The sequence below is a fragment of the Oryctolagus cuniculus genome, chromosome 5 (assembly GCF_964237555.1).
Source record: "Oryctolagus cuniculus chromosome 5, mOryCun1.1, whole genome shotgun sequence".
NCBI lineage: Eukaryota > Metazoa > Chordata > Mammalia > Lagomorpha > Leporidae > Oryctolagus > Oryctolagus cuniculus.
In genome coordinates this window covers 109197423-109210299 of record NC_091436.1, presented here as the reverse complement: position 1 = coordinate 109210299, position 12877 = coordinate 109197423, and positions in this window count along the sequence as shown.

Genomic DNA, 12877 nt, shown 5'->3' with positions numbered 1-12877 from the left:
AATGGATGTGCTGTACCTTCTCTGCCTCTCCTGCAGTAACTCATTAACAATTGCACTTTCTGACTGTCCCAGGCCTTGTGTTACTTTGCCCAGTATCCATGTGCAGAATAGACTCCAACAAGCAGGAACTGTGAAGCTACTTTCATCAAAGGGTAATTCTAATTTACCTACTTTATGGAATTCTTAAGGGCAGAATGTTAGACCAGTAAGAATCTGTATGCTGTGGTTTAGAACATGATTTGCCTCCCTAACTCATGGGGGGATTTAAACTACAAAGTCATAAATTAATGGTACTCAGAGGGTGGAAACTTAACCCAATTATGGTGTATATGAGGTGGACTTAGTGGGAGGTTCTTAGGGTCTTTCTCTGCAAAGGCTTTTCTTACAAGAGTGCTCGTTATTAAATCCTGAGTTGGGCCTAGCCATGCTCTCTGCTTCCTGACTCAGCATGTAATCTTCCCCTGCAGGTGCTGCCTCTTTGCCATCCACTGCCTTCACGGAGATTTCACCAATGGGGCAGCTGGATCTTGGACATGAACCTCCAATACTGTGGGCTAAATAAGCATTTTTCCTTTATTAAGTTGTTTACCTCCAGTACTTTGTTATAGTGATTAAAATCTAATATAATGTATGAATGCAATATTCTTACTTTAACGATTAAATACTTGATACCCAGAGTAATATTTTGTTCAAGAGCACACACTCATTTAGCAACAGAGTCCAGGTTGGAACCCATATTATCCCTCTTCCTCTCTAATGCTCTCTCAAGTACCTTCAGATCATATTTCCTGTACTGACTGAATCATTTTTCCTTCAAGATTGGGCTCCTGAATTTCCTTATCTCAACCTTACCATTCTGCTTTTTTTGATATTATGGGAGTTTTTTTATGGGAGCTTCCATGTATTTCAGGAGTTATGTTGTGAATGTCAACTACTGTCTCTAGTTATGTGAATTTGACTGAATAAGGATATGAGGTCCAGAAACCACACACATGATTTATGTGGAATTACCACATATCTGCTAGGAAGATTCTAGTGAGAGAAAGAAATGATAAACAGCAAAAAAAAAGTCCCTACAGCAGATAGTTCTCATTAAAGCCACTAGGTACAACTCAGATGAAACAGGCCAAAGTGTGGAAATCCAGAACTCTTTGTAACTAACAAGATGGTTTACAGCAGATAGTTCTCATTAAAGCCACTAGGCACAACTCAGATGAAACAGGCCAAAGTGTGGAAATCCAGAACTCTGTGTGTAACTAACAAGATGGTTTGCAGGAAAAGATTTAGGTAAACCAAGAGAGCAATAAGAAGCACTTTCTCTTTGAGATAGAAAAGAACTTTATAGTTGAATATTTCTCCAAATTATATCATTTGTATTAGGTAAAAGAACATGATAGTGCAACAGACAAAAAATAAGTCAGTCTTTGCTTACATATTTACTGACAGTTGCAATTCCTTGAACAGTGGAAGCAATACCATAAGACCATTTGTTACATGGAAAGATTCAGAGCAATGGGTCCATTTCAATTACCATGTAAGGTGATTTAGACAGAGACTTAGTTAATCTCCTTTATAAGACAGAATCACCTTTAAAGATGATCACAAAAGGGCTATAAAATAAGGTTCCAAAGTGTTTATTTCACTGTTTATTGTGTGCTTTCTCAGATCTCATACACAATGTGCTATTTATAAATTAAATCCTGCTAGTCTGTGAGTTACTACAGAAAAAAAACTGTAATAAGCCCACCTGAAACAGGACCAAGGCATCTTGTTTGCCAAAAGCATTCTGTCTGAATTTTTAGCAGATTGCCTACTCCTAGTAAAATACATATATATATATAGTAATTCCCAAGTTTCTGAGATGTACTTTTAAAAATAATAGAAATAAGTTATGTATAGAAAAGGTAGATTTTTGTTAACAGGCTTTTAATTTAGCTTATAAAATACACACAACTCTGGGAGACATGCTAACAATGCAAAACCATGTGAAAAATATTTCATATTTAAGGCCAGTAGCTCTAATATTGCCACAACAGATGCATGTCCTCTAAAAGGACATCAACTTTGACCTTATTATACCTTGAGTTAATTAGTGAGGAACTCTAAGCTACTATACTAAAAAGTATTTTGAAAAATACAATATGTAATTTCATGTATTTATTCGCATGTCCAACTTGTTTCAAGACAAAAAATAAATGTAACAGCTCATAATTTGAAAATTAAAAGCATAAAATGATTAAAACAAAGAGATTATACTAACTCTGAAATCCCTGGAAGCCAAAACAAGAGAAATCAAGGTACTATTTCCTTTTTTCCCATTTTTTAATAAGAAAATATTCAAGTTCATGTGAAAAATAGATTTTTTTCTAGTATTAAATCATATAAGGAGTTGCATATCAATGCCAAAATAACAGATACTGAATATCATAATGGAAAAAACTCTCAACCCGTGTTTGAAAGACACTACAAAGTCATTTCTCATAAAAGCATTTTTTGTAAATGGAAAAACTTAAGGAAGCAAAATTAATTCATCAGACCATTTGTTTCAGAAAACTGAATTAGTGGAGATGAGTACTTCACCAACTCTTGTTCTAACTTGATTTAGGGAGTTTAACAAACTAGAGCAGCGTTTCTGAAAGAATGTTTCACAGATTCTCTACACTAGATTATTCAAGGTTCCTTTGCAAAATGAAGCATTCAAGGCCTCATTCTAAAACTACTGAATCAGAACTCCAGGTGTGGATCTCGGGCTTTTCAGCAAAAAATCAATTATCCCACTGAACTGTACACATGTACTGCTGGTTACCAGTACTGTCTCAGGATCAAACCCACTTCCTACACTTGGTCTTGTGATGCTGAAGTTGGGTCTCTGTGACCACCCAGCTCCCTGTTGAGTTCCACCAACAGGGTACCCTGGAAGGAAAACAGAAAGCAGGAGGAAGGAGTCAGTAGGCTCCTTCCAGTTTGCTTTGCTGCTGCTCCTGCCAGTGTCTCCCGGCTGTGGTTCTTCACCTCAGCAGTCCCAGTTGTTTCCAGTAGCTTTGGTTCCAGTTTCCATTTTTGTCCTGTCTCCCTGTACCAATGCCATGACACTTCCTCAGAGCACCAGCATCTTCTTTTGTCTGGATTCCAGCACCGCTGTACTTTTCTCTGAGTTCCTGAGGCACCTGAGCCTGCAGGCAGCTTCCACACCACACACGTCTGCATTCCAGCTTCACAGATTCTTCCTCCAAGCCTCTAGCTTCTAACAATCTTTTCCTCATTTTCCCCAGGGGCCAGTGGTAATAGCTGCTTCCTCCAGTTACCTATATGTAAGTGTTTCTTTTTGCCCTTTCAGTCCTCCGGTATTTATATAACAAATTCCTCCTATAATTTTTTTTTAAATAATTGTTGTGATTTCTTTTTTCCTTACTCGAACTGTGACTGACGCAATTGTTAAAAGTCTGAGTTCAGGACCAGCAGGTTAAGCCACCACCTGCGATGCTAGCATCCCATATGAGCTCTAGTTTGAGTACCAGCTGCTCCACTTCCAATCCAACTCCCTGTTAATGCACCTGAGAAAGCAGCAAAAGATGACTCAAGTGCTTGGACCCCTGCTACCCACATGGGAGACCCAGATAGAGTTCCAGGCTCCTAGCTTCACCAGGCCATTGTGGCCATTTGAGTAGTGAACCAGCAGAGGGAAGATTATCTCTCTCTCTCTCTCTCTAACTGCCTTTCAAGTAAATTAAAAAAAAAAAAAAACCAAAAAAAAAAAAAAAAAAACTTTGAGTTCTACTGTCTTGGAGAATTTAGGAGACAACACAGCCCTTAGTCAGCCTCTATCAGTTATCAACTGCTTAAACTCTCTGTCTCTCCCTCTCTCTGTCACTCTTAGAAATAAATAAATAAAGAATTCTTCATTTAAAAAAGAATTCTTACATAATCTATCCCAGATTTGGAGCTAATCTAGTTCTACACAGAGGTGGCCCACTTACAAATCCAGGAGCAGAAAAGCAGATTTTATCTAAAAAAAAAGAAAAGTTATTCTTTGTAAAGGCTTCCATGGAATGCATTATCTTCATTACTTAAAGGACAAAGACTAAACATTGGCCTTGTATTTAAGACATTCATGGGGCCAGCACCGTGGCTCACTTGGCTAATCTTCCTCCTGTGGCGCCAGCACCCTGGGTTCTAGTCCTGGTTGGGGCACTGGGTACTAGTCCCGGTTGCTCCTCTTCCAGTTCAGCTCTCTGCTGTGGCCCAAGTACTTGGGTCCCTACACCTGCATGGGAGACTGGGAGGAAGCAGCCGGTTCCTGGTTTCAGATTGTCATAGTGCCGGCCCTTAGCGGCCATTAGGGGAATGAACCAACGGAAGGAAGACCTCTCTCTCACTGTCTATAACTCTACCTGTCAAACAAACAAACAAACAAAAAAGACATTCATGATGCTACATCTATGCACATCAGAATTATTTCAATCTTATCTGTCTTTATCAGAGCACTGCTTCTACCTAAGCTACTCAATCCCTGCCACACCTTCTGTGTGGGTTCCTGCCTCTCTACCTTGATTCAGGCAGTTTATTATAAGAGTCATCACTGAATATACAAATACCTACAGCAGTGCACATAATGGTGGCACTGGCTTGTATTGCCTTCCTTCTGCATTAAGCCTTTTTCTGGATTAATCTGTTTTGAACTGCCATAGCAGCTGATTTACGTGCACATCTTATACAAAGAACACGTTACTTGCTTGTACATGTAACCAATCTTCCCTCATGTACCATAAACTCTTTTTTTAAAGATTGTTAATTAATTTATTTATTTGAAAGGCAGAGTTACAGAGAGGCAGAGGCAGAGAAAGAGAGAGAGGTCTTCCATCCTCTGATTCACATCCCAGATGGCCGCAACGGTCAGAGCTGTGCCAATCCAAGCCAGGAGCTTCTTCCGGGTCTCCCACATAGGTGCAGGGGCCCAAGGACTTGGACCATCTTCCACTGCTTTCTGCCATAGCAGAGAGCCAGATCAGAAGTGGAGCAGCCAGGACTCAAACCGTTGACCACATGGGATGCCAGCACTGCAGGAGGCGGCTTTACCCCTATGCCACAGCGCTGGCTCCCACCATAAACTCTTTAAGGACGTGCTATACATTTTATATCCTTGTGTTTTCACAGTGCCTCATAGACCTTGCATAGAACAGTGACCAATAACTAGTTGTTGAAAAAAATAAATGACAAAGGATAGTCATCTATTTTGTCTTCTATTCTTCTCTTCTGTATTGTGTTTCATATACTTCTGCAAATAATAATTACTACACTTTATGCTGTGTTCACAATGTTATAAAACAGTATTTTTCATTTGTCTAGATCTGTACTTCCCATACACTAAGTATTTAAGTTTAGTCCCACCAACTCTGTGGAATCTTTTCTATCTTAACCAAGAAAACTGAAGCTCCGAGAACTTCAGCAGCCTTGCCCAAGGTCACATAATGAGACAGTGATATTCCTGGAATTTGACAAGGGCTCTTTTCACATACATTGCACGGTCTCTCAGGAAGTCAATGCTTAGACAGTGAGGATAATGATGAGCTCACCTGACAGAGACTCGTTTTGACACCAGGAAGAACCTGAAAGGAGTGACTCACAATTCCCAGCAGCAGAGCCAACTCATGTGCTGCGATTCTGACCACAAGTGTAATGATCAGGCTGGGGAGTCGGATTTCGGCTGGATTTAGAAAAGCATCTATGGGTTCATAAAAGGAACCCAATGGGTTGTTGGTAGTGCAATTCTTGCAGGATTCTATCCACCCCTTCTCCCAGCCAGGAGCATGGCTATGGGAGAAGGAAGGAAGGCAGCAGAGAGGTAAGTGTGGCTTCCTCACTTCCCCCTCATCCCCATCTTAAAGCCAGAGTGGTTGCTGGGTAACCCTGTCCTATATATTAGTTCATAGGTCCTGGTGAGCCACTGAAATTCTTACTGGCTCACAAAATTTCAAACACACTGGTTACACAGTGGGTCATAGTGCAGATAACTTGAGTACATTGGATATATTTTCTGCTCCCATTGAGTTGTTTTAAAAATAGAATTAATATTTGGTGGAACTTTGGTGGCCACAGAAGACAGGAAGTATAGAACATGGTTATGAAAATATCTCTGATACTTTAGAGTTTTCATATAATTTAGACAGCTATCCAAGTTCTCTGCAGTCTCAATAAATATCTACTCTGCTTCTACGCAATATTTGATATATAAAATGGTCTTATTGTGGAACAAGTAGTAGAGTAGAGCAAAGCTCAAACCTGATCAAACTTAATTTCCTATATCAATTCAAGAAGATAATCTCAAACTTTTAAGCAGGAGAACCAACCAGATGTCTTGAACTCTGTCACCCATGCTCCTCCTTCTTTAATCTCCCTGGCCTTTCTTGCCCCTTTTCCTAGAATGGCCTTCCCATTTTAGCTTTCTCCCTTCTAATTTCCCTTCCTTTCTTTCCGTTTGTGGAGAAGTGGGCTTAACCTTTTAAGAAATTGCTTTGTTTGTTGCACTTTCTCTAAAGCTTGATTTGAGCAGCCAAGCCTATTTGAATGAAATAAAAGTTGGAAAACTAAGTCTTATAAAACAAAGTGAAGAGAGAGATCTGCATTTTATTGCAAATCCCATCTTTCCTGAGTGCATAGGGTTACCTTGAGAATGAGGTTCAGTTTTCTTGGATAATCCTTCATCCACCCATGTACTACATTGACAATATATGTGTCTAAAAGGAGTTAACTATTGAAGGACTAAAAATTATAAATCAAGTCCTCAGTTATCAATAAGTTAGCATTTTCACTATTAGAAAAATAGGATAGTTTGCCATTATAAATGATTACGTAATTTGATTTTTCACCATGATTTAGGTGCCTTTATTGGAATATGAGCAATATTTCATTTTCTGACAAAAAGAAAATTAGAATCATGGAGATTGACTGTTGCTTGAGATAGGGCAAAGGTAATAACAGTATGGATTCCTGAAAAATGAGTAGATAGAAAATCAATCTGAACAAACTGGCAGAAGGAAGTTAGATTGGAACCATGCAAAATGATGTAACCATGAAATGCAATCATTAAAGCAGCCATGAGGTTAATTATTTAACACTCTTTTCATCCACTTAGAGTCAGCAGATTATCCCTAGATGAAAAAAGGTACAGGTGTAACCTTGTAAGAGGAGAGCTGTGAGACACAGCCACAGACAAAGCCAGCCTGAGGAAAAGGCACAAAGGCTGAATATTGAATTTATATGGCAGTTCTGGAAGCGGGCCAGGAAAGGTTTGCCCCGACTTTTATTCCCAAATCTGTAATTTAAATGGACAGTCGCAGAAAATGCTCCAACTTGCCTTGAGGGCTGGGCACTCAACGTAAACGGCTGCCTTACAAAGTCACTCAGCCTGTTCACAACTCTGTGGATGCCATTCACATAGATTACAATGTGAACAAAGGCTCCTGAATTTGTGAAACATGGAGATGCTTCTGTGCTAAACCCCACAGAATTACAGAGAAAAGCAGTATGTAAAATTGTATATGAAGTATGATCATTTTTTTTCTCAAAGGAAATACACATAAAAAAATGAAAAGGAACTACATCAAAATAAACTTTCTAGAAGTATGCATGAACTCATTTTTTTAATTTCTGGTTTCTGTACTTTCACATTAACATAGAAGCTGTTGGAAAAACGTATAGAATTTAATAAATTAGTCTCAACATCCAAGCTGATACTAATTTATACTTTCAATATTATTAATTCTTGAAGATACAATGATTAGAATGATTTATATATGAATGGAAAATGCCTTAGAAAAACGGAGACTATGTGTCTACATTTTTTTTTTTTTTGACAGGCAGAGTGGACAGTGAGAGAGAGAGACAGAGAGAAAGGTCTTCCTTTGCCATTGGTTCACCCTCCAATGGCCGCCGCGGTCGGCGCGCTGCGGCCGGCGCACCGCGCTGATCCGATGGCAGGAGCCAGGAGCCAGGTGCTTTTCCTGGTCTCCCATGGGGTGCAGGGCCCAAGCACTTGGGCCATCCTCCACTGCACTCCCTGGCCACAGCAGAGAGCTGGCCTGGAAGAGGGGCAACCGGGACAGAATCCGGCGCCCCGACCGGGACTAGAACCCGGTGTGCTGGCACCGCAAGGCGGAGGATTAGCCTAGTGAGCCGCGGCGCTGGCCTACATTTCTTTATTTTAACTTAGCTTAGTACTTTCAACTATTCAACTAAATATTAGGGTTAACTTTGCTTTTTAAAATCCTGATTTTATTGCAAATTCTAGTAGAGAATTTACAGACTATATGCCCCAAAATAAACCTGGTTTCAAGTGTATTTCCCTCAGACTCTGCAGTTCTCTGTGTCACTTGCCTCTTCCATCTAGACATCAAGTACCTTTTAGCAGTCACTGGGGCCCCATGTTTCCTGTTCACAGCCAGTCTATCCCTAAACAAACCACAGTCAAGAGGGAAGGCATTGGCCTAATGAGAGGGAATTGGGTGGAATCGAGGGTAAATACAGACTTTTTGAGAGTTTTGGAACTTAGGCAATCTGAGTATTCTCTTCATGTAAAATAATGTTTTTAATTATAAAAATAAAAATTTATAATGAAGCAAAACAAACAAGTTATAAATTTTTAAAATTCCAAGTGCCTTTATAGAAAAGAGAGCATAATAATTTTATTAACTTTTTGCTACATCCCTGTTATACTTTCATGTACATTTTTGTTGTATATGTTTTGATTACATTTTCATGTGACAATTTTTTAATTTCTAGTAAAGAAAAAATAGAAATATAATTCAGGCTGGCGCCGCAGCTCACTAGGCTAATCCTCCACCTAGCGGTGCTGGCACACCGGGTTCTAGTCCCGGTCGGGGTGCCGGATTCTTTCCCGGTTGCCCCTCTTCCAGGCCAGCTCTCTGCTGTGGCCCGGGAAGGCAGTGGAGGATGGCCCAAGTGCTTGGGCCCTGCACCCCATGGGAGACCAGGAGGAAGTACCTGACTCCTGCCATCGGATCAGCACGGTGAGCCGGTCACAGTGCGCTGGCCGCGCCAGCCATTGGAGGGTGAACCAACGGCCAAGGAAGACCTTTCTCTCTGTCTCTCTCTCTCACTGTCCACTCTGCCTGTCAAAAAAAAAAAAAAATTGAAGTTTCAAAGAAAACATCGACAAGACAACCTGATGGAAAAGCGATCCAGAATGAATGAGTGATTAAAATTAGAAGAGTTGATTAGACATTCTTTAGAAACATCTTGCTATACTAGTGAGCAGAGAAACTGGCTCACCAGGTTCTAGTCCTGGTTGGGGCGCCGGATTCTGTCCCGGTTGCCCCTCTTCCAGGCCAGCTCTCTGCTGTGGCCAGGGAGTGCAGTGGAGGATGGCCCAGGTGCTTGGGCCCTGCACCCCACGGGAGACCAGGAGAAGCACCTGGGTCCTGGCTTCAGATCAGCGCGGTGCGCCGGCAGCAGCGCGCCAGCCGTGGCAGCCATTGGAGGGTGAACCAACGGCAAAAGGAAGACCTTTCTCTCTGTTTCTCTCTCTCACTATCCACTCTGCCTGTCAAAAAAAAAAAAAAAATATATATATATATATATATATAATTCAATCTACATGGTATCTGTATGGGTAGCTGACTTTCACTCCTTGGGAGAGGCATAATTTCTCATTCACCTTCACTCCTTTTAATATATTGTCTTGCCCTTAAATATTTAATATGAAGTCTATTGAGTGAATAAACACATAACTTTTGTACCCACAAAAAAATATAATTCAATCTTTCATTTAACACATATTATGGAAATTTTTTCACCATTCACAATTTTGAAAATTTTCTTTTAGTATCATACTGTTATCAGTCATTCAAAGTTTCAGGAGTATTATCAAATTGGGGTAAACCTCTGTAAGTTCTTTATTCCATGTATGCCGTAGGATTTTTCAACAGTCTAGCTTCTAAATCCATACCTCTCAAATTCTTGCTTCCCTCCATACTCATATGCCTCCAGTACCAGGCACTACAGGAACTGCCCTTGGCTCTATACATCTTATGCACAGGTCAGCACAACACATTGGATTATGGGACTCTTTCTGGAAATCATTTCTATAATCAAGGCAGTTAACTCTTCATAGGAATAATTGCAAATGAAACAAATAAATCCCAAATAAAAATACCCCCTATCCATTACTCCCTTAACTGGGTCTCAAAATAAACATATCTTGGCATTAATAACATTGTAAGTGTATGATATACACATTAATTACACAAAAATAAAGGATGGTTTACAGCTATTTGAAAAAATGGAGTTATATACTGAGTTTCTTTTAGGAATAGTGTTTACTAAACTATAGTATGCTTTGTTTTTCTCTTAGGATTAAGTCTATTTAACATTCTCATCAGTTGTATGGTTGATGGACTAGAGCGCATAATGATTAAATTTACAGATAATAGCAAATTGGAATAAATGGTTATACTTTGGAGGACAGGATTGGAATTCTAAATGACCTTGTAAAGCTGGAAAAAGAGTCATATAAATAGACTGATGAGCAATTGTGTTGAGAAATGTGTGGCGAAGTACACTTAGGATTTTTTTTTTAACTACACAAACAAAATGAAGTGAACTCTTGAACAAACATTTTTTAAATGCAGAAATCACCATCCATCACAAATTGAATACACATCAGTAAATACAGCAATTATGTAAAAAAAAAAAAAAAAGCCCTTCACTTTGCAGATGGTTTAACAACAGTGTGATTGGAAAGAAACAGAAAATAATACATTCTCCACTACATCTGATACAGTGAAATCTCTCCCAGGTTAAAGTTTACTCTAAGCTAAGACAAAGTAGTTTTCCTAAAGCACTGGACTATAGAACTTCTGCATCTGAAAGACTTCTCCAATGAGTGGAAGGAATAACCCAGGGCCATCACTATACACATACACCTATATTCCGAAATTTGGAGTCTGTCAGTGTAATCAGTACTTATAAAGCATTCATACATAACACTGTACCAAGTACTTTGGTTTTTTTAAAAATTTTATTTATTTGTTTGAGAGGCAGAGTTATAGACAGAGAGAGGGAGAAACAGACAGAAATGTCTTCCATCTGCTGGTTCACTTCCCAGATGGCTGCAACAGCCAGAGTTGGGCTGATCCAAAGCCAGGAGCCAGGAGCTTCTTCTGGGTCTCTCACACTTGGGCCATCATCTACTGCTTTCCCAGATCATAAGCAGAGGGCTAGATCAGAAAAGGGCAGCCAAGATATAAACCGGCCCCATATGGGATACTGGCACTGCAGGTGGAGGCTTAGCCTACTACACTACAGTGCTGGCTCCCATACCAAGTACTTTAGACAGTAAGACACAGTAGGGCATGGTCCTTATGGGAAAGGAGGATTTGGAAGGGTTAAAACACAGCAATAATATTTATTTTCTTCTTTAAATGAATGGTGAATGAACTTCCCTTATCCCATAATTAAAATTAGTGGATTTATCAACTATATAGATGTCATTATGATTTCTTCAATGATAATATTATGAGGTCAATTGAATGTTATACAAACATAGAAATATTTGTTCAAAATAAGGATAATGCCTATAGCAACATCATAAACACACTTACAGTGGCTTTGATGAGTTGCAGAGCTTTGATGATCCCACAAATCAAAGGATCAGAAAACTAAGAGCCTCTCAGAACATAATTGCTGGTTAAAAATCAATGGATATGTTTATTTTTGGCACAGGTCATTGTATCATTCTGCTTTACTGGTATTTGGGAGCCAGTCACAAGGTTTAAGGATATCTATCATGTTAATCTCACTGACAAAGTAAATTATAAAACATGCTGGATTGAAACAGCAGTGTTAGAAAACATCAAAGGCCAGACACCTTATGAGAAACGAATCACCATTTATATTTAATCCACATTATTCTATGAAGGTTTTTTAAAAAAATATTTTTATTTATTTATTTATTTGAGAAACAGAGATATAAACAGAGAGAAAAGTCTTCCATCTACTGGTTCACCCTCCAAATGGCCACAATGGCCATAGCTTGAGCCTATTCAAGGCCAGGAGCCAGCAGCTTCCTCGGAGTCTCTCCACAGGTGCACTTGGCCCATTTTCTGCTGCTTTCCCAGGCCATAACAGAGAGCTAGATTGGAAGAGGAGCAGCTAGGACATGAAAAGGCGCCCATATGGGATGCGAGTGCCACAGCGCCAGCCACTCTATTAAGTTTTTTTTTTTTTTTTAAGATTTATTTGAAAGTCAGAGTTACACACAGAGAGAAGGAGAGGCAGAGAGAGGTCTTCCCTCTGTTGTTTCACTCTCCAATTGGCCGCAATGGCCAGAGCTGTGCCAATCTGAAGCCAGGAGCCAGGAGCTTCTTCCAGGTCTCCCACATGGGTGCAGGGGCCCAAGGACTTGAGCCATCTTCTATTGCTTTCTCAGGCCATAGCAGAGAGCCAGATCAGAAGCAGAATAGCCAGGACTTGAACTGGTGCCCATAATGGATGCCGAAACTGCAGCCGGCAGCTTTACCCACTATGCCACAATGCCAGCCCACTTCTATTAAGTTTTAAAGATGACCTACAAGTGATTTACAACATTTTTCCACTATAATATATGTGTTATCTCTGTTTTATCCTCAAGGAAGATAAATGCTCTAAAGACTTTTCCTACTCTACAGAAAATAAGCACCAGTATAAGAATAGTCTATCTTAATTATTATTTATTATGAAAAGTTGTGTTGGGGCTGGCACTGTGGTACAATAGGTTAGGGCCCCAGCCTGCAGAACTGGCATCCCATGTGGATGCCAGTTAGAGTCTCAGCTGTTCCACTTCTGATTCAGCTCTCTACTTGTGCACCTGGAAGGCGAGGGA